The following is a 26,612-nucleotide window of genomic DNA, read 5'->3' as shown; positions in this document are numbered from 1 at the left end:
ACAAAGCTTTTGAACTTGTTACTATTTATTGGTTGCTTTAGTGTTCCTGTGTTAAATTTAATTAAAAAAAAATCAGAATTTTAAGGATTTTGTTCCTGAAAAGTAAACATATTCTTTCTTGATGTTATAGCACATTTTAAAATAAATATTTAAAAGTTACTCAAAATTAAATTTAAAGCAGAATCCTAGATTGTTTTTAGGAAAGAGTGAGGATAATAAATAATAATTAAACAATACCAAAATCTTGATTTTGTCTTGAAACTATTAATATCCTAGTGGTACATGCTGAAGTTGTACTCTCACGTGTTGGTTTCCCTTCCATGTTTTACCTTTCAATAGGGAAGTGTTATTTACCATGTTTGATGTACTGCTTGTTTTTAAAGATGAAACCATGACCACTGCTTTCTGACCATTCAAGAATATACAAGGGCATAACAAAAATGTACGAGAAGCTTATTTTCATCATGTTTCTGCAGAAATGTGCAGCAAGTAACATCTTTGCTACATACTGTAGCTGAAGGTAGAAAAATAAATATTTAACTCAGTCAAATCTCACTGTCTGTATTTGGGCACAAATCTTAAGCTGAAATCTAGGCTTCTAAAGTCATTATTTAACAGGACTCTAACATACTACTATACTACCTTTGTTATAGTAGTTTTTGCCTTTTTAGGCATTAATTTCAGACAGCAATTTCTATTTTTTTTTTCCTTTCTATGAAACAGAATTTTAATTAAAAACAACAAACAAACAAACACGTCAGCAGATCAGTTCAAAGAACAGAATAAAGCAGAGGACTGGAGAGAACAGGTCTTCAACTCAAATTTGGACTTTCATGTCATCATCAAGAGATATAAAAATTTTACTGATGTACAGATCTGCTGAACCAAATTCCAGGGTGAATGGTTGGAACTTAAATACCAGAGTTCTTGCCCTAAGATAAATATTTTTCTTCCAGGAAAGACAGGCACAACATTATTTTGTCATTGTTGTGCCACAGCCCTGTGGCCAAAATCTAATACAAATTTAATAGGAAACTAACTTTTATGATTTTTAATATAGTTTGTCGGCTATTTCAGTCATACCAGCAAACAAATTTGTGCTTATTGGCTATTGTAAAGATTTGATGGCAAATGTACTGGTTAGTGGTGGCAGTGGTCTCACTGAAAATTTCCGTATTAAAATTCCTTAATTTTCCTTAATTTTCCTTAATTCATTAATTTTCCTTAATTCATTAATTTTCCTTAATTTCCTTATTTCCTTAAAATTACATTTCCTTAATTTTCCTTAAGTTTCTTACTAAAAAGAAAAAAAAAAAAGTGAAGTGAAGAGTAATTCACATGGAAGTGGTATAAATTTAAAGTTCCTAGGACTATTTATAGGAATAAATGTTTTGTTTAGTAGTAAATTCAGGATCAAGGTGAAAAATAATGGTATTGTTTCTATACTTACTTTAAACAAGCACTTAAACTTCCCTGTGGAAATAAAATGTTACAGCCTCAATACTGAGATGTTTCTTAAAGACATGTCACGTTAGATACAGCAGAATAAGCTTGTTTCTTATACAAAAAAAAAAAAAAAAAAAAACATTTTTTTTTTTCTCTTTAAGACAAGTGGCTTCTTTCTACAGAAAACGTTTCAGTTTAGAATATGGTAACAGTGTTTGAATTGCCCTTCAGGTGCTTTAAACTTTGGTAGTGCCTCAAAAGATTGCCTGATTTAACAAACATGTTAACCATAATTCACCACTGTTTCTGATAATACATTTTCTGTTTACACCAGTTTGAGGTCTATCCAAGTTGGCATATTGGGGTGGGGCAGAGCTCTGTGTGTGTGTATGAAAATACTTAGTTCCTTCCTGCAGTATTGTTTCTTTGTCCTGCAGGGCATTGGTGGTGACTGCCTCCTGCAAGGTGGGCTTCTGCATGTTTCCCAGCCTGAACAATGCTCTAATTACCTCCACTCAGGCTTGGAAGTACAGTAAGAGCAATGGAGGTGAATATATATTCTCACATTATTTCCAAAGTACCTGTTAAGCTGTAACAGGAGGAGCAGAGAGTATCGTTAGCTACTCCCGTAAGGTGGGGTGAGGAATATCATGGATGTAATCATGGATATGCGTATATTTACACTTGGTGGCTGTGCAGAACCATGAAGATAGCTCATGCATGCACGTGTTTCCTTGCTTTTATTATGTTCCTTCTGCCATGAACTAGAACCAATTATGTGGTCACTCAATGGAACTTAGCTGCCAGTGTCTCAATAGGACATAATGGCTCAATCTTTTCTTGTCCCAAACTACAGACATGAGAGACAAGGATCACAAGTGGAAATAAACAGATCAAATGGCTAGACATTGGCAAGAACAATATCACACCTGGGTTTCCTGACTCTTGTTCTTGCTTCTGCAGACCTGTTCTTCTCAACAATTAAAAACTAGTCCTAGTCTCTCTCTCTCTCCTCTCTCTCTCTCTCTCTCTCTCTCTCTCTCTCTCTCTCTGTATGTATGTATGAGACATATGGGAAAGGGGGGAGAGAGAGAGAGAGAGAGAGAGAGAGAGAGAGAGAGAGAGCGAGCAAGGCAACCATAGCAGTTCTTGTAAATATGGATTTAATGTTAACATATAATGCAGAACAGAATAGAATGGGAAGCCGTTGTTAGAAAGTGTCCTGAAATATATGTAACAAACAAGTGTATACAGTAAAAGGTTATGTATTGAAATACTGCTGACAGAGGAAAGGGAAAGGGGATTAGGTGAGAATTACATTAAGATCATGAACTAGCTAACTGAGATGACACAGGAATAATAACTGAGAAGAAACCAAGACAGAAACACCATAGTGCCACAGTAGTTTATTAACATATGTGAAAGAATTTGTCTGAGCTATTAAGCTACAAAGGGCATGAATCCTCAATTAATTTTTCCATATAGCTTTAGAGGGGCTTCAGGGCTTGTCCAGATCATTAAGATTGCTTTACAGGCTCATAACAAAAAGATTATGAAAAAGACAATTTTCCAAATAATCCAAGACAAATTCAGAGTCAGATCAGGCAAGAAGAAAATATTAATAGCTCCTGAATAAGAAAAGAATTGATACTTTTCCCCCTTCCTGTTCAGAAACAGGTTGAAAATCATAAATGCTTTCAAAACACTTTTTTTTTTTCCACTTTTTTTTTCTTTTTTTTCTGGCCATAAAAGAGCAACACATTCAGCTACGAGCACTTAAATGGACTACAAAAATAATGCATTTTCATATGGGAGAAAAGGGTATTTTCTTTCTCCATGCACAGTTGTGTTTTGCACAGGTTAACAGCCAACTGAATGTTTTATGTTGCTTTATGTTGTTGTTTTTATGTTGTTTATGTTGTTATATGTAGCAAGTCATGTAAGTGCTCACCATTGACTGAGCCTAGGCTGCATATGCCACTGTTTGACTGCTACATTATAAAAGGACGAAATGATTATTATTTTGAATAGACCTGGGACTCCTACTGTGCATATACTGTGTATATACTGTGCCACAGTTAGTGGCATACACATAAAACTGAGATTGTAGGAATATTCTGTGTCACTATCTTAGTTTATGGTTCAGAGGAAAAACTTCAAAAGAATTTAAGATTTGTTTGAAGTAACCTCTTAAAAAGCAGTAACCTTTGTCATGTAAGAAGACTATTCACAGTTTTCCAATATTTTCTCTGCTATTTAAAGCAAAAGTGTGCCTTTCACACAGTTCTAGGGTACTCTATGACTACTTCAGTCTCAGTGGTTTCAATCCTTCTCTTGTCCATGGATGTTTCTTTTTTTAGTTATAAATAGTATCCATATTATCTTGAGTGTTCACTTGATGTCATCTCCATGTTTAAAAGACTTTGTATTGTAAATGTTTTCCCTTCCTCAGCCCTCCCTCATTATTCTTAGACAAGACCTACTGAACTCTGTTGGTATTTTCTGATGAAGGGAATGCATCTGAAGATGGATGCCAGCATAGAATGAGCTTGTATCATATTTCTTCAACACAAGGTAATATGTTTATTTAAGTGTGGGAAACCTTTAATCGCTTATTTTTGCAGATACTTAATGATTGAGCTTGCTGCCTTGGTGTTTTTTTGTTTGTTCATTTGTTTGTACTCTGTGTGTGTGTGTATGTTTATTTGTTTGGTTTTGGCACACAGTAAGTATATGCTTGCTTTTTATCTACAGCAAAGTAAAGCTGTCTTCACAGAGCTTCTGTCCCCCTTCCCATTAGACAGCAGGGTAGTCAGGGCTTCCCGCTTTAGACTTCCTTTGGTGCTCCTGAAGAAAGGTGGTCTGCAGGAAGTGGGAAGAAGACTGCAAACATTTGACTGCCGGTGGTCATTCACATCTGTACAATTTGCTCAGGGTTCATAGCAAAGTTAAAACTGTATCCTGACTTGGGAAGACCATCCCATATCTCAGCCAGAAAGTGGTACTGGGAGTTATTGCTGAAGAGAAGGTAAGGAATTCAGCATATGACATATGGCAGGTGACAAGTTAGTGCTTCCCAAGAAAATAGATTTTCAGTTTAGAAATTTTTTTAAAGAAACTTTTCTCCCAAAAACTACAAGCTGATATACAATGATCATCACCTTGTTATTTTGTAGAATAGTTTCTAGTATGTTTCTCATAGTTCAGGTTCTATATGTTGTAATTATAAACATCTCTTCAGAAGAATAGTACTATCAACAAACTTTACTGTTTACAAAGAAAACAAACAGAAAATATGAAAAGACAAAAGAAATATTGAAAAAAAAAAAACCCACAACATATATATACCAATAACCAGGGAAGTTGTTTGGGTTTTCCATTCATATTTATGAAATTCTTCATAACTACACTCCTTTGAATTTCTCTGTCATGGTATTATTTCATTAACAACTGAACCTGGTCAAGGCTTAGTGAATCACTGGAGAAAATGGAAAATTTATCAATTATATTTTTTTTTAAGCTCACAAACTGCATGCTAAATTTGTGCATATTAATTTTTGTTCTGAGGTTTGAGGTTTGCTCAGAGACATTAAAATGTCAGAAAGAGCTGCTGTTGTTTTCTCAGCCTTCTTTTTGTTCAGTTAAAATCAAAAACACAGTACTTTTGAAGTTGAAGCATATTATGTTAGCTTATGGCATATTATTTCTTGTATGACAGAACACTAGCAAAGTGACTAATGCATGCACTACATTTTAATATATTTGCACTGATTTTGCCAATAATACAAATTATATTCACATATCTCTAATTATAATGTACCTAAATCAAGTGTAATCTGTCTTTTTCTTTTCCAGTGTACTTCCAAAGAAAAAACAATTTTTAACTTCAAACTGTTTTGTATGGCCTAATGTAAGCATTTGCAGAATGAATTAATGAAAACATCTTTGCCATTTCATGCATGAGTCTAAACATCTAATATTTGCTTTTGTGCTCTATATCAAGTCAAAGACTCATAGTTAACTTATTCTTGAGAGCTGTGAAGCATGTATTTTATCACATTAGTTTCTGATAAAGTTCAATCCTGGTTTTCAGTCCTGTTATCTTTATTTGTATCCATAGGACTAAGCTTTTACACTTATTCTTACACTTTATGTGGCTGTACAATCTATGGAAAAAGCCACAAGGGCTGGGAAGAAAATGATCCTTTCTTTCTGTAATACAGTTACCAATACTGTATGCAGATCCTGTGGCTGCTATAGAAAATAGGCAGTGGGTGTATATAAATGTGGACTTCCCTGTCATGATGCTAAACACATACCTACTTACAGTCTCCTGGCTATGATCTCAAGATCACAGAACTAGTATCCTCTTTAGTTGTGAAAGCAGGACAGATTTTGATCAAAATCTCTCAGTAAGAAGGGTCAAAATTTTGAGCAGAAAATGGAAAGAAATAGACAGAATCACAGAATGGTTGAGGTTAGAAAGGACCTCTAGAGATCATGGTATCCAGAAAGGTTTCAAGTACCTCCAGAGAAGGAGACTCTACAGCCTCTCTGGGCTACCTGTTCCAGTGCTCTGTCACCCTCACTGTAAAGAAGTGTTTTCTCATACTCATATGGAAATTTAAAACATTTAAAGAGCACTTCTTCCAAGCTCAGGATTGGTACATCTCGAAGAGTAGGCAATCAGGGAAGGGGGGCAGGAAACCTGTGTGGATGAGCAAGGAGCTCATCAACAAGATCAAAAGGAAGGCCCATGAAATGTGGAAAAAGGCCTGTCCTCTAGGGAGGAGTATAGGAGTGTTGTCAGGGCCTGCAGGGACACGACAAGGAAAGCTAAAGCCCACCTGGAGGTGAAGCTTGCAAAAGAGATAAAGGATAACAAGTTTTTTTTTTAAAGTATGTAAACAGTAAAAGAAAGACTAAAGATAATGTGGGTCCCCTGCTGAACAAGGGGGGTGTCCTGGTAATGGGGGATGCTGAGGAGGTGGAGATACTGAATGCCTTCTTTGCTTCAGTCTTTGCTTCAAAGATTCTCCCCCAGGACTCCTGGACCCTGGAGGGAAGAGAAAGAGTCTGGGAAGTGCAGATCTCCCCCCTGGTTGACGAGGGAGTGGTTCGGGAGCATCTCTGTGCACTCAACACACATAAATCCATGGGCCCCAATGGGATGCAACGATGTGTGCTGAGGGAGTTAGTGGAGGTGATCGCCAAACTGCTCTCTATCATCTTTGAAGGGTCTTGGATAACAGGAGAGGTGCCTGAAGGCACCTCACTGGAGGAAAGCCAATGTCACTTCAAGAAGGGCAAGAAGGAGGATCTGGGAAACTACAGGCCAGTCAGTCTTACCTCTGTCCCTGGAAAGGTGTTGGAACAGCTTGTTCTGGATGCCATCTCCAAGCAAGTGGAAGAGAATGTTATGAGGAGTAGTCAGCATGGATTCACCAAGGGGAAATCATGTTCGACCAACCTCGTAGCCTTCTATGATGGCATCACCAGCTGGGTAAATGGGGGAGAGCAGTGGATGTCATCTACCTTGACTTTAACTAGGCTTTTTATACTGTCTCCCAAGACATCCTGCTAGCAAAGCTGAAAAAGTGTGGGATAGACGAGTGGACAGTAAAGTAGGTTGAGAACTGGCTGACTGGCCAAGCTCAGAGTGTGGTGATCGGTGGCGCAGATTCTGGCTGGAGATCTGTGACTAGCAGTATTCCCCAGGGGTCGGTGCTGGGTCCGGTCTTGTTCAGCATCTTCACCTACGACCTTGATGAGAGAATAGTGTCCACCCTCAGCAAGTACACCAACGATACAAAGCTGGTAGGAGTGGCCAACATGCCAGAAGGCTGTGCTGCCATTCAGCAAGACCTGGACTGGCTGGAGAGATGGGCAGGAAGAAACCAAATGAGGTTTAACAAAAGTGTAGAGTCCTGCACCTGGGAAGGAACAACTACATGTATCAGTACAAGCGGGGGGATGACCTGCTGGAGAGGAGCACTGTAAAGAAGGACCTGAGGGTCCTGGTGGATGACAGGTTGACCATGAGCCAGCAGTGTGCCCTGGTGGCCAAGAAGGCCAATGGGATCCTGGCGTGCATAAAAAAGAGCATGGCCAGCAGGTCAAGGGAGGTGATCCTCCCCCTCTACTCTGCCCTGGTCAGGCCTCACCTGGAGTACTGTGTCCAGTTCTGGGCTCCCCAGTACAAAAAAAGACAGGGATCTCCTGGAAAGAGTCCAGAAGAGGGCAACAAAGATGATACAGGGCCTGGAGCATCTTCCCTATAAGGAAAGACTGAAGAGACCTGGGCCTGTTCAGCCTTGAGAAGAGAAGACTGAGAGGGGATCTTATCAATGTTTACAAATATCTTAAGTGTGGGAGACAGAGGGATTTGGCCAACTTCTTTTCAGTGGTTTGTGGGGACAGGACAAGGCCCAATGGCCACAAAATGGATCACAGGAAGTTCCACACCAATGTGTGAAAGAACTTCATGGTGAGGGTGATGGAGCACTGAAACAGGCTGCCCAGGGAGGTTGTTGAGTCTCCTTCTCTGGAGATATTCAAGGGCCGTCTGGACACCTACCTGGGCAACCTGCTCTACAGAACTTGCTTTGGCAGGGGGGCTGGACCGATGATCTCTTGAGGCCCCTTCCAATTCTGTGATTCTGTGATTCTGTGAAATTCATGTTTTTCAGTCTGTGCCTGTTGCCTCTTGTCCTGTCACTGGACTCCACGAAAATGAGGATGACCCTATCCTCTTGACACTGTCCCTTCAGATATTTATACACATTGATAAGATCCCCTCAGTCTTCTTTTCTCCATGCTAAACAGGCTGAATTCTTTCAGCCTCTCTTCATATGACAGAAGCTCCAATCACCTAATCATTTTAGTAGTCCTCCTCTGGACTCACTCCAGTAGTTCCATGTCCCCCTTGTGCTGAGGAGCCCAGAACTACACATAATACCCCAGGTGTGGCCTCACCAGGGCTGAGCAGAGGAGGAGGATCACCTCCCTCGACCTGCTGGCAACAGACCTCTGAATCTACCACAGGATACTGTTGGCCTTTTTGGCCACAAGGGCACATTGCTGGCCCATGGTTAACCTGTTGTCCACCAGGACTCCCAGGTCCTTCTCTGCAGAGCTGCTCTCCAGCAGGTCAACCCCCAGACTGTACTGGTTCAGGGGGTTATTCTGCACTTGCCTTTGTAGAACTTCATGAGGTTCCTCACCACCCCACTCTCCAGCCTGTCCAGGTCCCTCTGAGTGGCAGCACAGCTCTCTTCTATATCAACCATTCCTCCAGTTTTGTGTCATCAGCAGACATATTCTTTGTTCCATTATCCAGGTCATTGATGAGTAAGTTAAACAAGACTGGACCCAGTACTGACCCCTGGAGGAAATCACTAGCTAAAGGCCTCCAACTGAACTCTGCACTGCTTGCTGATCACAATCCTCTGAGCTCTGCCAGCCTGCTCTCTGACTCTCAGCTCAATCCATGTCAGTGTAGATGAGTATCTATCCTGCATTTCCTGAGCTTGTCTATGAGGATGTTATGGGAAACAGTATCAAAAGCCTTGCTGAATTCAAAGTAGACAACATCCACTGCTCTGTCCTCATCTACTCATCCAGTCATTCCATCACAGAAGGCTATCAGATTGGTTAAGCATGATTTCCTCTTCGTGAATCCATGCTGACTACTCCTGATCACCTTCTTACTCTCCACATGCTTGAAGATGACATCCAGGATGAGCTGTTTCATCACCTTTCTAGGTATGGAGGTGAAGCTGACTGGCCCGGAGTTACCTGGGTCTTCCTTCTTGTCCTTTTTGAAGACTGGAGCGATATTGGCTTTCTTCCATCCCTCAGCCACCTCTCCTGTTCTCCACAGCCTGTCAAAGATGAGTGTCAAAGCAATAACATCTGCCAGCTCCCTCAGCACCCACTGGTGCATCCCATCTAGGCCCATGGATCTACGGGTGTCAGTTTTGCCTGAATGATCTCTTACCTAATCCTCCTCGACCAAGAGAAAGTCCTCCTTTCTCCAGAATTTCTCTCTTGTACAAAGGCTCTGAGATTCCTGAGTGCTGGTCTTAACACTGAAGGTTGAAGCAAAGAAAGCAGACTTTTTTCCTGCTGTTGGAAGAAAACAGTTCACACAACTATCTCTTCTTAATATTCTCTATACAAAGAAGATACTGAATTATCAGTAAACTGTAGCTTGTTCTGAGTCTTTGTAAGCAATAAAAGTTTCAAACTCATGAAAACACTGTTAAGGAAAATAGAAATCCAAATGAAAGTCAGGCATTTAAAAGCTTATTTTATTCTAAGTTTTATGGGTGGTCTGTTATGGGAACAGGTATTTTGGGCATATACCAGCATTATCTTGTTTTTGTCTAGTTTTATTTGTATATATGTATTCATATGCAAATACACATGCATATATACTTTTGTAGTAATCAGTGGGCTGACACACAAAGCACTATAAATAATATCAGCACTTTGTTAGATACGAACTACTGAAATATTTACAGCTCGGTTTTGACTACACAGTTGAAGAATACTGAAAAACTCCGTGTGATCTTGAAAAACATTATTTATTATAACCACAAGACAAGTTTCTATATGACATTACAATGCACTGCGGGTTGTTAAATAGTTGATGGGCACTTAAAAAAAAAAAAAAAAGATTAATGAGCAGCAAATACTGAATAAATGGACTGTACTTTGATTCCAAATCTCAGTTTACACTTAGGATATACTGTAATAATCTAAACTTGTCATGCAGCCATGAAAGTGCTAAAAGCTTTCAAAAATAAACATATCCAGATGACAGAAGCCACTTTACTCTGAGGGTAATGGATCTCAGTATTAAATACAGTAACATATCTATGATAAAACATATGGAATATATTTTCAAAACCAATCACAGTGCATTGTCTAAAGGTGTGTAAGCAAGATATAAATATCTCAGTCTTGTTAGATGAACTTTTACAGACTCAGGGCTACAGTTACAGAATCACAGAATCATAGAATGGTCAAGGTTGGAAGGGACCTCTGAAGATCATTTAGTCCAACCCTCCTGCCAAGCAGGATTACCTTGAGCACATTGCATAGGATGGCATCCAGAAGGGTTTCAAATATCTCCAGAGAAGGAGACTCCACAGCCTCTCTGGGCTACCTGTTCCAGTGCTCTGTCACCTTCACTGTGAAGAAGTGTTTTCTCATATTACTGTGTTTCAGTCTGTACCCATTGCCACTATTGCTGGGCACAACTGAAAAGAAACTGGTCTCATCCTCTGACACTATTCCTTCAGATATTTATACACACTGATGAGGTTTCCCCTCAGTCTTCTCTTTTCCAGGCTAAACAGGCCCATCTCTCTCTGCCTGTCCTCATACACAGGTGGACACAATACTCCAGGTGTGGCCTCACCAGGGCTGAGTAGAGGGGGAGGATCCTTGACCTGCTGGCAACACTTCTCTGAATGCACCCTCTTAACACAGTTATTGCCTCTGTGTAAGCGTAAACATTTGTAAGTGTTTATAAGGAGGATACTCACATCTGAACAAATTGTAAGCTCTCTAAGAATGTTCTTTGGGAATTTAGTTTAAATTGTTTTCTTGAACTGTTGTATAAGGAATTGTTCTAACCTTGTTTCTTGTATATTTTTGTGTTTTACTATTAATAGGAATCCCATACCTAGAGTGAAAGGAGTGTATCCATTTGCCTCTCTTCAGGTGGGCTCTGCTCCTGCTAGAAGCACTATTTCTTTGGATACAGATTCTCAGGTTGTTTCTGGGTACGTGCTCACTTCTGACCCAAGCAAAATCACACTCAGAATGTTCTAGTGATTTTAATTGTTCACTCTTCACTTTGTTATGATTTCATCATCTTTATATTTAAACTGCTGTACTTCTCTGAAAAGTGGCTAGGTAAAAATAGTTCTACTTAACACAGCTCTACTTCCTCTGGGTATTTGGAGCTGCTGACCAACATAAAGGTATTTTCAGATTTACTCCTTTTAGCCCTGCAGAATTAACACAAGTAAGATTGTGATCTGAGAGAATGCATTTATTTCATAGATCCACTGAAAATTTTTCAGTTACTTTTCAGTTAAGTCATTTCAATCAGGACTAAAAGTAAAGAAGGAAAGCCGTCTTTGATCAAGAATAGAGTATGGAACTACTCTGAACTAGCATACATTGAGTACCAATGTTAAAATTGCTCTTAGCTTCTCCGTGCTCCCTACGATGTGATTACTTATGGCTTGATGGCTCAGAAAATTTTTTATTATAAGAATTCTCCTTTAGTCAGAGTCTTTGGGGTTAGGTCCTTGCTGTTACTGTCTGCAGATTGAAAAATCTGCTAAACAGACTCTTCCAGCTCTTCCAGTTAACCCTGTCTGAGTTATAAATGGGAGCCTCTGTCAGTCTTTTGGTCACCCTATATTTGGAAAGTGTTCCTCTCTGAGCAGCTGGATTCTTCATTTTGCGTATCTGTTTTGCACTTTAGGATCCTCAGTCATGTCCTCAATTAAGTTAAATTGAGGAAACTGTCTTAATTTCACTGAATGATTGGCCCAAGTTGCTACATTTTTATATACTTGTTACCATGGTACTCAGTCAGGTAATATTAAGTAAAGTCTGAATGTTGTTGGAGAGAAGCAATATGTTAAGAGAAATAAATTGTAAAGATCTAACTTGTTCAAGTTCCAGGGAAACTTCAGAAGTACTTGACATTCAATGTTAAGCTTTCAGTTGCAGGATCCATATTTGTTCAAATCAGGATAAGCACTCTAGGGAACTGAACACATGATTTTTAATAGCAGACTTACTGCTATACCTGCCATTTCTCTTTCTGCAAAGTAGTCTTTAAAAAATAAAACCAAACCCAAAAATCACAGTTATTGTAGAAATAATATATATAACAGTCAGGACACTCTTTTTCCATGTCCTTTATTTGTAAGTAAACAAAATATATTTTTATATTTCCTAATCTGCTAATGCTTTGTGGTGTCATAGGTCATGGAAACTGCAGCAGTGCCCAAGCATCAAATACTGTGGTGGACCATGAGTAAGATCAACTAGAAATTTCTTGTACATGTAAGCAAGACTCCTTTTGCTCTGCCATCATTAAGACAAAGACACTTGTTTGGGGAAGATAATGAAAAAATATCTTCTCCCCATAAACCTGGATGAATAACTTTTTTCTCTCTGTTGCTGTGGGTGGATGATTCACAGAACTATCTTTCAAGGCATATATTGAAAACTTTGCTGCACTGGAATACTTAAAAGTGTCAGCATGTTTCTAGGTAAGTGCAGGATGAGCACCAAGAAAATCCACTGCAAAGGCAGTGATTAGAAATATGTCTACAGATTGGAGTGAATTTTTAATGACAATGTACTTCTGTCAAACATTTTACAGGATCCTCTTTGGAAATTTACACTATTCAAGAACACTGAGTATCTTAAGTTTTAAAACAGAAGTGCATACAAAATCATATGTCTAACATCTCCTTGGACCCTAATATCACTGAAAATAACACAAGTTTTAGCAATCACAGCTGATGATACAGTAGAGTGGAGAAAAAGACATACAGTACAGAAAAGAAAGCACAGGAGCTAGGAGAAAAATGACACTGAAGATCTGACCACAAAAACAATCACAAAATGCACAAATGGGCATTCCTCCCATACAGCCTTTCTCCTTCCCACACTCTAGACCTATATATCAAGACCATGTAGTTATGGTAGTTTAAAAAGAAACCAAAATCAAACCAAAACAAAAAAAAAAAATAAAACTAAAGACTACTCAAGTATATGATATATCTCTCTCAAATAGATTTGCACTATATAGCAATTTCTTCTGAGGGAATGAGAATCAAAAAGGAAAAATGAAATGAGAAGGAAATGAAGATAAGTAATTGGAGGGAAAAAAATAGATGTCATGAATTGAAAATTAGCTTTTCTTTGAGGTGCTGACTCAGATGCATAGCTTTCCATAAAAGCTATAGTAAGAATAAAAATAGACCAGAATTTTAGTTATGAATAATAATAAAAAAGACTTTTATTTGCTTCATGTGCTTCAGAAATACCCAATTCTTCAGTTTATGAATAGGAAAATAGAAAATCTGTGCTATTCTTCTTTCAGATTTTGAGACTTAGTCTCATATATGAAACCTGAAAATAGAAAATGAGACATATCAATATCTAGCTCGCTTTACTCCTTCTTTACTTATAATCATTCAGATGGATAGCAAAAGAAATAAAATTTGAATGAAAACTGGGATGTTACCTATAGTCATTTTTATACCAATGATCAAATGTATAAGTACCAGACCCTTTCTTCAGGATTCATTTAAGAAATTTATCCAAAAAAAAAATTAAAAAAAAAATACCAGTGCAAATGGATGGTAAAGAAAATAATCAAATACATTGCTAACATAAGGAGTTGGGCAGTAGTAAATTGGTATCTTTTGCTGTTGTCTTCAGAATGTCAGGATTTCTTATACTGTCTGTGAAATATATTTTGAGAATTTGTTTCTTCATTTCCAGTTTCTGAATGTTCTCTTCTGAGAGTTCACTAGCATTCTTCAGTCGTCGCTCCAGCTCTTTCTCCATTACTGTGCAGAATTCTTTTTTATCTTTAATCCACAATATTCTTTGTCACTTTTACCATCCTAATCACAGATCCTGTTACACAAAGGATGTTGGGACAGATTCACCTGCACAGAGGGATATTAGCAGGGCTCATAGCTGATGGCACACAAAGACTGTCAGTGGTGAAAGTTACAAAGAGAGAGAGAGAGATGGAGGGAGCAAGAGAGGAAGGAAGGGAGAAAGAGAAGAGGAAGAGAATAGAGAAAAAATAAAAGTGAAAAAGAGAAAATAGAGAAAAGAGAAAGAAAAACTCTCCCTAGTAGCTAATCAGAAAGAGCAGTGATGGGTCCAGTGACAGAGCAAAGAAGACCATCCTCATTTGTGTGTCCTTTCCTGTGTGGTTGGTGTTGATGGCTAAGGCACTAGAGTACCGAAGGACCTATGCAACAGTCCTTTGCCATTCTTACAAAAATATTTAAACGCCTTCATGTCAGAAGTTTGGTCATTCTCACAACTGCTCACCCAAAGGGTTAACTGCTCCAGAAGAGAGACTTTTCCTTCCTAGTGGCTCCCAGGAAGGCCTGCCTTCAGGAGTCTTCAAGACCGCAAGTAAGACTATAGAAAAGGTCAAGAGAGCTGGGGCTGTTCAGCCTACAGAAGCGAAGGCTCTGGGGGGACCTCATTGCAACCCTTTAGTACTTAAAGTAGACTTATAAAAAAGATGGGGAGCAACTCTTTGCTCAATTAGATAATGACAGGATGAGAGGGAATGGTTTTAAACAGAAGGAGTGGAGATTTAGATTAGAGGTTAGGAGGAAATTCTTTACTCAGAGGGTGGTGAGGCACTGGAACAGAGAAGTTGTGGATGTCCCATCCCTGGAGGTGATCAAGACAAGGTTAGATAAAGAAAGCCCTTAGCAACCTGATCTAGTGGGTGGCATCCCTACCTATGGCAGGGGAGTTGGAAATAGATGATCTATGAGGTCCCTTCCAACCTAAGCCATTCTATGATTTGGTCCTGTTGACGAAGACCCCTAAGGTCTGGTAAAGCAGAATATCTTCCATCTGTTGTTGACTTTGCTCACTTTCTGGTGCTTCTGTGATAGATGTTTTAAAGTAGATTTTTTCCCCATAGCATATTTTTATTGTACCAGAGATTACAGACTGATTTCCATTGTAGCAACACAGTTCTATTGTGTTAGGTGCAGTGTGAACACAAATAGAGATGATTTTCTTAAATTATTCAGAAAGATTAGTCAAAATGCCAAAAAAAAACATGGCTTGCAAGTTTACTTAAAGTTATATACCCTATTTCATCCCTTCTTTGCAGATGGTTATGAAATAATGTCTTCCTTTGAAATGGAATCAATGTTGGATATGATGAGGCAAACACTTTCTTCCTGACATTTCTCATTTCTTTAAAATATCATTGCGGGGGGCGGGGGGGGGGGGGGGGGGGGGGCGGGTAGGAGATGAGAAAAGAAAAATAAAATCAAAGTGCTAATTGAATAAAGTGAGAAATGCTGTAGTGTTCTAAAGTTCTGATATTATCTGGTAAGTGGGGGTAGCTTTTTCACTGATTGTTCTTTTCTTTTCAGTACGTGTATTTTTTAAAGGATATCCAGTATAGCTGGATATTACATTGTCAACAAATCAGTCATTCACTGGGAAACACAACTCAGAGTCAAATATACCAAATTGTTATTGTACCAACTAAGAGTGACAGAGCATTCTGAAATGTGAAAACAGCTTATAAGCATTTGCCATAAAAATCCAGTTAGTCAAAGTCGCTTTTCCCCACAAGTAAGGTGTTGGAACACTGCGAAATAGCAGTTCTATTTTTGGCTGACTCAGAGAAGGGATTTGAATTAATGTATCCTGCCCAGAAGAACACCTGAAAAAGCAGGCCACATAGTCATTTTTATGCTTTGCTCTTGTCCAATGAATATTTAAATAGTCTGTACAGAATATCATGAGTCTGACAGAAAAGGCTGAGGAAGAGCTACATCTACCAAAATATATGGTACTGCTTTAGTAAACTTTGTGTCCTGTAAATGGTCAGATCCTTACACAAGAAAGGTCTTGACCCCATGTATTTCATACTTTTAACTGAATTCTCTGAGCACAAGATTATTAGATAAAAATGTAAAATCATGATACATGTTACAATCTGAAATGTGGCTTCTCTGCTTCTTATTTCAAATATACTGAAATAAAATATGCTGCTTAAGACTGAACAAAATATTTTGCATGAACCCCAAGTGACTGGGTTTGTTTTCAAGAAAAAGGAAAAAGAAATCTAACTGCCTGAATGACAAAAAAAAAAAAAAGACCCCAAATTAAATATTTATATTTTAATCCAGCCTTGAGATAAAAGGATACATCTCTTGAATGGCTCTAATACATAGGTCTGATTTAAAGAGCTGCTGACTATCTCCTCTCTATTTGACTTTAACCCAGGTGCACTGGTAAAGGCTGAGATATGCTGCAGCTCTGAGAATCACCTCTGGAACATTAAAAAGCTGGAGGCATAAATGTCAGCAAGTTTAAATAAACAAAGAGAGAGTTATGCTAATTTACACTAGAAAGATCTCAGTATAGAATTTGTTGCCAGGCCCAGGGTGATGTTGCAAGGTCTTCTTACTTCTTATTTTCATTTTATATAGTAAAGGAATGCAGTTAAAAATAAGCAAGCTAGCCCATAGCTGGTGTTCATGTCTCAAAAGTGGAAAAAAAAAAAAAGAAAAGAAAAGAAAAAAGAAAAGGCTCTGTGACTTTTGTCATTCTAAAGTAAATACTCAGTATTAATTATCCTACAGCTATCTGAGACAGGTACCTCTTACAGGAAACTAAATAAATAAATGAATAAATGAATAAATAAATAAATAAAGTATTATAGCTATCATAGAGAAATTTGAATGTTAAAACCAATTTACCTGTAAGTTAAATTCTATCTTCAGTTATATCTAAGTCAAATTTTGGACCTACTACTCTGAATACATACTTAACAGAGTACATACACAACAGAAATAGAAATAAATTACTGTGAGTGTGTCAATGCAGTTCATTGCTAATTTATATGTCTGATTAGAGGGAGAAAATTATGCCCCTAATCTAATCTACTGGACCTCCTAAAATCTCAGCTGTGGTATACGCGGCACTGAAGAATATGACATGAACAAGCAATGTACCTTGAAGAAATTAATATAATGAAAAAAATAATTATAGTGGCAGAGGAGCTGTTTTCAAGAGAATGGGGGTTGGGGGGGAAGCATAAATGCTAGACATCAATTTAAAATTTATGCAGTGAAAATCAGATCTTTTTATGTGGCTTTGTATCCGATATTTATAGGACTTAAATGTTTCTCTATATGAAACTTTGCTCACCTGTTTTATACAGAGGAAGAATTACCCACAAATGTTTTAATATGATGAAAGGAGTAAAAGGTATAGAGGATATTGGGTAGGATCTAGTCCTGAAAGCACTAATCTGCCTGTTTATCTAATGCAAAGCTGTTCATCTCTGGAGGGCACTGGGAGGTACACATGCTGCTGAAAGAGATGTTGAGATTCAGGAACACAAGAGAATTGATGCTTATGAAGATGACAGCTTGAGTGTCTGGCTGCTGCCTAAAAGCAGAGCACAACTGCTTAAGTGTCCTGGGTTAAAGCCTTGTCTTATAAACTGTGTTGGACAAATATGAGACAGACTCTGCATGTGATGTGATGTTAGCATATCCAGAAAAAAAAAAAAAAGTCTGAATAATTAAGTCTAAAAGATCAGAAGAGAGCTACTTTAAAGCACTTGTGACTTTGTGAATGTGACTTTGAAATGCAATCTGTTAGGACAGAAAGTTGCATAAATACTTCTAATCAAATAGAGCTTGTATATCTCTTCCTTGATTTTTCTTAATTAACAAAGGAAAATTGAATGAAGATTTTAATAAACCCAAGACTGTCTCAGCTCTTTCCTTACCCTAAATAGACAATCATGAATAGATAGAGAAAATCAAGACCCCTTCAGTTCCTTTGTCTTCTCAACATTAGTTTCTTCCTAATATTTATTTGGTAAATTCCAAATATTTCAGTATGGATTCCAGTGCCCTGTGTTAGTGATCATTCTTCCTATCCTGCTGCTTCTCTTTTACCTTTTTCACTACAGAGATTCTTATAGGCATTCCCATACACAAAAGCTATTTATTCACTAGCTAGAGAATTTCTGTATAGCTGTCTAGAGCTACATGTGCTAGGCATTACCTGAGGCATTACTAGTCCTCAGGCTCACTGCCTCAGACTTTAGAAATATGAATCAACCCTCTACTCTTCAGGAGTACTCATTTTACAGACATATTTGCATGTCCCAGAAATTCTGTATTTCCATATAGGAAAGGTTAACTCTAAACTGTGGAACTTGGAAAGATCTTTCAGAAATTGGATCTTGGCTCACATTACAGATAAAATGTGATTGGATATAAAAAGCACACTTGTTTATATACCATCTCAGTGTGTATTTTATTCATTTATTTATTTTTACATATTAATTTCCTCTGCAACCCAAGTTCTGTCAGTATGCAGGGAATGACAGAATCCTCTTCATCCTTTTGCTGGAGAACTAGAGAACATTCAGCTGTAATCTGAGAAACCACGCTCAATTATTTATATCACAGATGACAATGTTACCACTTTGAGTTCTTTTTCTAGAATACCTATCCCTATTTGCTGTTTTGAGAATCTATGCAAAATGGTCATTCTTGTCCCATTGTTCTTTCCCATTTCCACTATCCTCCTGTCTTTTTTTTTTTAATAAGCTTTCTAAAATAACCTGCTATTTAATGATAAAATCACTCCAGTAGTTTGCAAGATATGCCAACAAAGCACAATACCACAGCTGAGTATGTTGTTATTGAAGGATTGTTTATTTTGGATTTGTAGCAGTTTTGTCATTGCAAACTTCAAAAGGTCAGCTTTGTCGCAGTAAGAAAAAGGGAAACTTTTGTAATCACAGTCTGGAAATACTTTTTCTTGCCCCTTTTTATTTTTACAATAAATTTCTTTCTCTCAAGATTCTGGGGACAAATATTCTCAGGTCAAAGTCTGAAATAACTCACTGGCACAACTATTGCCAGCCGCCTCTTCTGGTAAGCTTACCACATGTAAAGCTGAAAGCTCATGCATGAAGTTACAAATGAAGCTTTAGACCCTAACTAAGTGTTAGAAAACAAAAAGTCCTGTTGACAAATCTATATTATGCACTATTCACTTTGCGCCAGGGGAGGTTTAGGTTGGAAATTAGGAGACATTTCTTCTCAGAAAGAGCAGTCAGGCTTTGGAATGGGTTGTCCAGGGAAGTGGTTCAGTCACCCTCCTTGGGGGTGTTCAAGGAAAGGTTGGACCTGGTGCTTAGGGACATGGTTTAGTGGGTGACATTGGAAGTATGGTGATGGTTGGACCAGATGATCTTGAAGGTCTTTTCCAACCTTGATGATTCTATGGTTCTATGATTCCTCAGATATAACAATAATTCAAGGTTCCCATTAATAAGAGTGGAAAAAGTCCAAGTTTTTCACGATCACAGATGAAAAAAATGTACTTGAACAGTTACTTGAACAAGTAAATGGCAAACGGTGTAGAACAGATATACATGGCAAATCATGTCAGAGATAATATTTGTAAAACAAAAATGCTGATTGCATATGTCCTGGTTTTGGCTAGGATAGAGTTAATTTTCCTCCTAGCAGCTGGTAGGGTGCTATGTTTTGGATTTAGGATGAGAATAATGTTGATAACACATTGATATTTTAATTGTTGCAGAGCAGTGCTTACACTAAGCCAAGGACTTTTCAGCTTCTCACTCTGTCCTGCCAGCGGGCAGGCTGGGGGTGCAGCAGGAGCTGGGAGGGGACAGACCCAGGACAGCTGACCCAAACTGGCCAAAGGGGTATTCCATACCATCAGACATCATGCTGAACAATTAATATGGGGGGGGGCTGGTCGAGGTGGGGGGACCAGCTGCTTGGGGGCATCGGTCAGTGGGTGGTGAACAATTGCACTGTGCACCACTTGTTTTGTACACATTAGTAGTAGTAGTACTATTATCATTTTTTTTTTCATGTCTTTTCTGTCCTAATAAACTGTTTTTATCTCAACCCACAGGCTTTCATTATTTTTTCCTGATTCTCTCCCCCATCCCAGAGAGCTCCCTCTGGGGGAGGGTGAGTGAATGGCTGTGTGGTGCTTAGCTGTCCACCAGGTTAAGCCACAACAGTATAGATATAGAATGAAATTGAAATTGCTATCAGACTTGAAACACAGATAGCTAATATCAAAAGTAAATTCAAAGAAATGATATCAGGGTTATTCTGTTAGGGTAATTTTTTTATTGAAGTTCAGTAACGAAGTTTTAAGGATTCAGACATCTGTAGATAGCAACCTGTGTCTCATTGTAATACAGGTAACTAACCATGATTTTAAGATTTTGTCAGAGTGCAAATAAGGGAATAATTATGTTGGTTACTTGGACTACTTCTAATCTTTTGCCCTTGCAAGTCCCTGAGTCTGCTGTAAATTCTGCTTAGTGCAACAAAATCAAATATATCGAGGCTGTGTGTAATAGTGACTCATACGGAAAATTGATGCTCATAGTCATTGATTATTCTTTCTCTAGTGGCTATCTTGTACTATTTCTTATGTTATCTTATACTAAGAACTACACCCAGGCTTACTGAAGAAAACTATTATTACTGACCAGGAAAAGAAAAGAGAGGTAATCATACAAAAGGTGTATCTGGTCTGCTGAAGCTTGAATCTACTGCAGAACTAATTCTCCCATATTTTCAGAGTAGAAAGCCAGTCCTTTCACACAGGGGTAGGGAAAGGAGGGTCAAATGAAAATTGTCAGTTGAAACCTAGTAGAATTTGAAAGGAACCTGTCTAGTTTCCATAGAAAGTATTTCTTACTTATACTAAAATTACACAGAGAAGAGCAAGGTGCTTAATACCTTGTTCACCTTAGTCTTTATTTGTAAGACTTGCCTACTGCACTCACAGGGTCCTGTTACCAGTTGGAAAGTATGGAGCAAGAAACATTTACCCTTTCTGAAGAAGGATCAGGTCCCGGGAACACTTAAATGAATTGGACATACATGAGCCCACAGGATCTGATGGGATGCACCCAAGAGCAATGAGGAAGCTAACCATTGTCATTACAAGGTCACACTGGATTACCTTTGAAAGATTAGTTTGAAGGGAACTGCAGGCTAGTCAGCCTTGTTGAAATCCCTGGGAAGGTGATAGTGGAAGTATTCCTGGAAGCTACTGCTAAAAATATAAAGGACAAGAATGAAATTGGAGTAGTCAGCATGAATTTTTGAAGGGGAAATATGCTTGATCAGACCAATAGCCCTCTTTGATGAAGTGACTAGCTCTGAGGACAGAAGGAGAGCATCTGATATTGTTTATCTTGATTTTAATAATGCTTTCAACATTGCCCCCAATAATATTCTCACAGACAAACTGATAAAGTACAGACTAGGACAGTGAGATGCACTGAAAACAGCCTGAACTGCCAGGCTCAGAGTTTCACAATCAGTGGCATAATATCCAGCTGGAAGCTAGTGGTATGCTTTAGGGGTCCACAGTGGGCAAATGCTGTTCAGCATTCTCATGAGAGACTTAGATATGAGCGAGAATGCACCCTCGAGAAGTTTGCAGATAATATACAACTGGGATATACCACTCGGCTGATACATCAGATGGGATACCTCTATTCAGTGCAACCTGAGAAGGTTGGAGAAGTGGGCCAAGGGGAACTTCATGAAGTCAACAAGGGGAAGTGCAAAGTCCTGCCCTTAGGAGGAGCAGTCCAATGTACCACTTCAAGCTAGGGGCCATCTGGCTGGAAAGCAGCTTTACAAAGGAGGACAAGGGGTGATACTAGACAATAAGTTGGCCAAGAACTAGCAATGTACCCTTGCAGCAAAGAAGGTCAGCTGCCTCCTAGGCTTCAACGAGAGTAATCTTGCCAGCAGATCAAGGGAAATGATCGTTCCCCTGTGCTCAGCTTTTGGTGAGACACATGGAGTTCCAGATGCAGTTCTGGGCTCTCTTGTGCAAGAAAGACATGGACATGTTGGAACAAGTCCAGAGAAGGACCACAATATTGATTAAGGGACTAGAACATCTATTATACAAAACATGTCTGAGAGAGATGGCACTGTGCAGCTTGGAGAAAGAAAGGCTGAGGGGGATCTTATCAATGTGTCAATATCTGACAGGGTGAGGTTAAGAAGACAAGAGTTTTGCTTTTAAACACTAGTTGTTTTTTTGTTTGTTTGTCTCTTTGGTTGGTTGGTTTGGTTTGGTTTGGTTTGGTTTGGTTTGGTTTAGTTTGGTTTTTAACTGACAGGGTGGTCTAATACAGGGTGCCCAGAGAGGTTTTGGAGTCTCCAACCTTGGAGGTACTCAAAATCCAACTAGATATGGCCCTGAGCAACCTTTGAGCAAAGGTTGGACCACATGATCACCAGTCTCCATTCATCCTCTACTATTCTGTGACTGTGATGCAACACTGCCCAAAGGTGTCCGTTTTAAACAAGACCATAACACTTGGTGGACCTGTACAGGCTTATATGAGGCTTTGATCCCAGCTAGAAAAACAGTTACAATCTAAACTTTACTGCATCTAAATTTTATAAAAAAGGTATTTCTCAGGAGGTTTTTAGAATGCAGAACAAGTGGTTCATAAATTCTCGGAAGGGATTAGCAAAATTATGTGGAAATTTCAGAGAAAAAATGCAACAGGTAGTAAGTACTGTGTAATGTTGTTTCTATTTCCTAGTGTTAGACACTAAGAACTGTTCAATATACGTTAGAAGACCATCATGTTCACTTTCTGTCTTCTTTGTTGAAGCTGACTGAGTGTTTTTCTTCCTTTCCTAGAGTGCCTCATTTAGAGTGTCTCGTTTCCCTGGTCTTATTAATCTTTACCAATGTTTCACAGTGTAGAAAGGCATTTAATACTCACTTATATGGCATATATATTCCTTTATTTTTAAAATTGACTTTTGTTTTCTCTGTATAAATATAATTCTTTTATATATGAAGCATAATGTATAATTGAGTCTATTCCTCCTTTCCTTCCCTACGCACACAGCATAGTCTTGCTTTGTGTGTTTGTGTGTGTGTTTGTTTGAAAGCCAAAATAATGTATTCATCTGAACAGCTGGGTAACTTTCATGATACATGCAAATCAGTTTAAAAAGTAACAAACCTCAGAAAAATGTGGCAAAAACCTACAATGGCTCAAATTGTAGATCTAATACAAACCCCTCATTGTTCAGAAAATTGTGTTCATTGCCTTTTAATTTTAGAAAATTCATTACAAAAACTTAAAAAAGAGATGTATTCTTTAGCATTATGGCATATTCAGGAATTCCATTTTTATCCTGTAACTCTATTCATTTGGGAACATGCAGTGAACCAGCAGTACAAGGTTCATTTCAAAAACTTGACAAAGTAGGACAATGTCCTACCAATGACAAAGAAAAAAAAAATAAAGAGGCATGTTTCCAGTTTTCTATTTACTTGTGTGCTTGTTTTTATAATACTGTAAAAAAATGTAAATTTGAGATGAGTGCTGGCCAGAAAAAAATAAAACCAAATGTACAAATAATGTATTTTAATGTTCAAAGCTCATTTTGCACATGGACAGATGCAAGATGTAAAGACTTTCTACTTGTTGAAAAACAAACATTATGACATTCAAAATTACATATACAGCAGTTTAGAACAGTGTTGAAGAAAATGGTGGATTTGAATTTCATACTCTTATTTTAGCATTGAAAATGATTCAGTTTTCCTGAGTTAATTCCAGCATAATTTATGGATTAAGGATTAAAATCCTGACAAATTAAAGAACTGAAACTAATCACACAGTGTCGTTGTTATTAAGTAAATATTTTACTGGACATACAAAGCAATTAGTTACCCTTGAAAACCTTGGTACTCTTCTCTAAAAAAATCCAGACACTACTAACCTTTCTATTTATCAAGTTCAGGCAAGACATCTTTGCCTCCTGTTTTCTTCTAAGTGTTCAGAAAGTAGTATGAAGAATTCTGAAGGAGAAATCAAGATAATCCAGTCTGAGTTCACCATCTGACCATATAGCCAGGAGTATAAGTTACATGCTGAGCTTAGTTTGACTTGTCTAATCATCTAGATGACTACACCTTACAAGTATGACACTGCTTATAAATATAATGAAATTTTATGGCTGTGTTCTCCTAACTAGCCTGTAAAAATACAACACATTATTATGACCAGTAAATAGTTGTGGTAATAATGAGAAAATTAACATCTTCAGGCCTTTTGAAATATTGTTAGTGCTTGGTTAAATAAATATGTGCTTTAATGTTTGAAAAAAAAATGGAAAGAATTATATTTATCAATGTCATTATGTTTCTACAAGGAGAAATTCAGCAGACATACAGGAATGAAGCAACAAGCTTCCCACATTTCGTTTAGCTTATTATAATGATAAGCTATAACTTCTTTAATTGTAACATTACCTGGTGATCCAGACAAAAGAAAGTGACAGAGTAGAACTGGAACATTAGTAGGAACTTGCTTACTAAAACTGAAATAACTAATTAAAAAGTAGGTTGTTTATTATCATTTACACCAAATGTTGTGTTTTATACAGTAAACCAGATTATTAAATATCATTCACCATGCAGGTTATGCTTGTGAATTTTATAACAAAATGCTACACAATTTAATTTGCAAAAGTGCAAAACTACACATTTTTTTTTCTTTTTAATCAGAAGTCACATAAACATCTTGAATTATATTACATTTCTGCATATTAACATAAATTTATCTTTATTAATAGGCTAGATGTAGCAGAAAACATAATATTTAGTTTTGATAGATGTATTAGAAGCATTTTCAAGAATTGTACCTGCAGCTGATTGCTCTTTTCATTGTTTTATGATTTTGTAATCATGTTTCCTGTAACCTCAGTGTGTCTGAAATGATTTTGATTTCCTACCACTTTTCATTTCTATGTAAAACTGGCAATCTGACTTTCACAGCTGCCAAAAACAGGTACAGGTTCTAACTCCATCAATCTTATTCTCAAGCAGATAGGCTTAACACTGACCTCATCAGCACTGATATCAGCACATCACAACTGCAGGGTCATACACTGCATGCATTTAGGAAATTATACTGACTTAACACTGCTGATCTCCCAGCTAAGGATTTATTTTATTTTATTTTATTTTTTTTTATTTATTTATTTATTTATTTATTTTGTTAGAGTTCAGGTCTCATACTGAGAGCTGTCATAGATTCAAATTTTCTGTGGAGTACAGTTGCATAACGTACACAAGCTCAGGCAAGTGGAAACAGCAGTGGGCTTTTTAAGCAAAATTCAAGACAGTGACAGAAATGTAATTGAATTTTTATGACTTACACTGTAGTTTAGTAATAATATAATTTTTTAAAGACCTGTTTTATGGAGGTTTCATTTAATAACCTTACCATCTTATACACTGTGGTAGCTGGCTTTTGCTTATTTCCCTTGTCTGATTCCTGAGGTGGGACACTTGGCTGGGACCCACTCCATCCAAGCTCAAACATTTCACTAAACCCAATGAGGAGCGTAGATGACCCCCAACTTCTGCCTTATCCACCTTCTTTAGTACCCAATGAAAGGATTTGTCATTTCTAGACAGTGATTCAAGTCTATGGAGGTATTGTTTTGTTGTCTTAGTTAGGCTAAGAAGGATCAAACATCACTGACTGAGCTATGGGAAAGATGGACCTTTGAAAATCAGACACTGGTGGGGGACTGTCTATATACTTATGTAGCATGTAATAGCAACTACATAATTAGTCAGAAGTAGAAACCTGATATAGATCTGTAAAACATTTTGGGTTGGAAAAGAATAATATTTTGTCAAGAATACTCTTAAGGTCAAAGTATTCCATTCCACTGTAATTACATATTTTCAATGGTATTACCTAAGCTCACACCTAAGGACTTTTTAAGTAGCAGTGCATGTTCAGTGACAAGGGAATTCATCTCACTTTACCTGTTGAAAAATAACCCCCTGAAGTCTAATCTATCCACCCTTTCCAGTCTGTGGAGAGACAGTTAGAGATGACAAGGCACCTTCCCAATCTTAATCACCTATCTCTGTATGAGATCAATTGCCTTTTGGAAATGTAAGTTTATCCCCAAGAAAGGAAGAATTTGATGAAGATATTCTTGGATAACTAGACTAGATTCAGAGTACTAACTTTTAGACACCTACATGAAGTGAGATGCACCCAACATCTGTTGGTAGCCTAAGAGCTCATAACTTCAGGGGGAATTTAAAAGCATTTAAAAGTAAGATTTGGGCTCCTGATATGTTGTTATCACAAGTTCATTGCTTCTATCCATCATTCTAGTTTGTGAATACCTTCCAGCAGTACTGAAATGAATGACATTGGTCATGTGCTTAGTGATCTTTCCCAAATTCTGGATTTCATTTTTAAACGTACTTAAATGCTCACTTTTTGTGTT

At 37.8% G+C, this 26,612-nt stretch overlaps 1 protein-coding gene across 6 annotated transcripts in view; it reads left to right on the top strand.

The window, feature by feature from the left end:
* The window catches only part of LOC308193401 (uncharacterized protein), a 272,471-nt gene that overhangs the window by 182,793 nt on the left and 63,066 nt on the right, over nucleotides 1–26,612 (top strand). Inside the window, exons 2-7 of one of the 6 annotated variants that reach the window (XR_013949602.1) lie at nucleotides 1,884–1,993; nucleotides 3,899–4,020; nucleotides 11,130–11,240; nucleotides 12,463–12,543; nucleotides 12,682–12,752; nucleotides 12,866–20,464. The exons of 2 other annotated variants lie outside the window; for them this stretch is intronic. The gene's annotated coding sequence lies outside the window, so the exon portion shown is untranslated. Of the gene's footprint in view, nucleotides 1–1,883; nucleotides 1,994–3,898; nucleotides 4,021–11,129; nucleotides 11,241–12,462; nucleotides 20,465–26,612 lie in introns of those variants that run through there. 3 more of the 6 variants (XR_013949600.1, XR_013949603.1, XR_013949601.1) reach the window with 3 other exon arrangements.

The sequence above is a fragment of the Anser brachyrhynchus genome (assembly GCF_964034855.1).
Source record: "Anser brachyrhynchus genome assembly, chromosome: 3".
Lineage (NCBI taxonomy): Eukaryota > Metazoa > Chordata > Aves > Anseriformes > Anatidae > Anser > Anser brachyrhynchus.
Note: the sequence above shows the minus strand (reverse complement) of the source record. Positions and strands in the feature narration are given on the sequence as shown.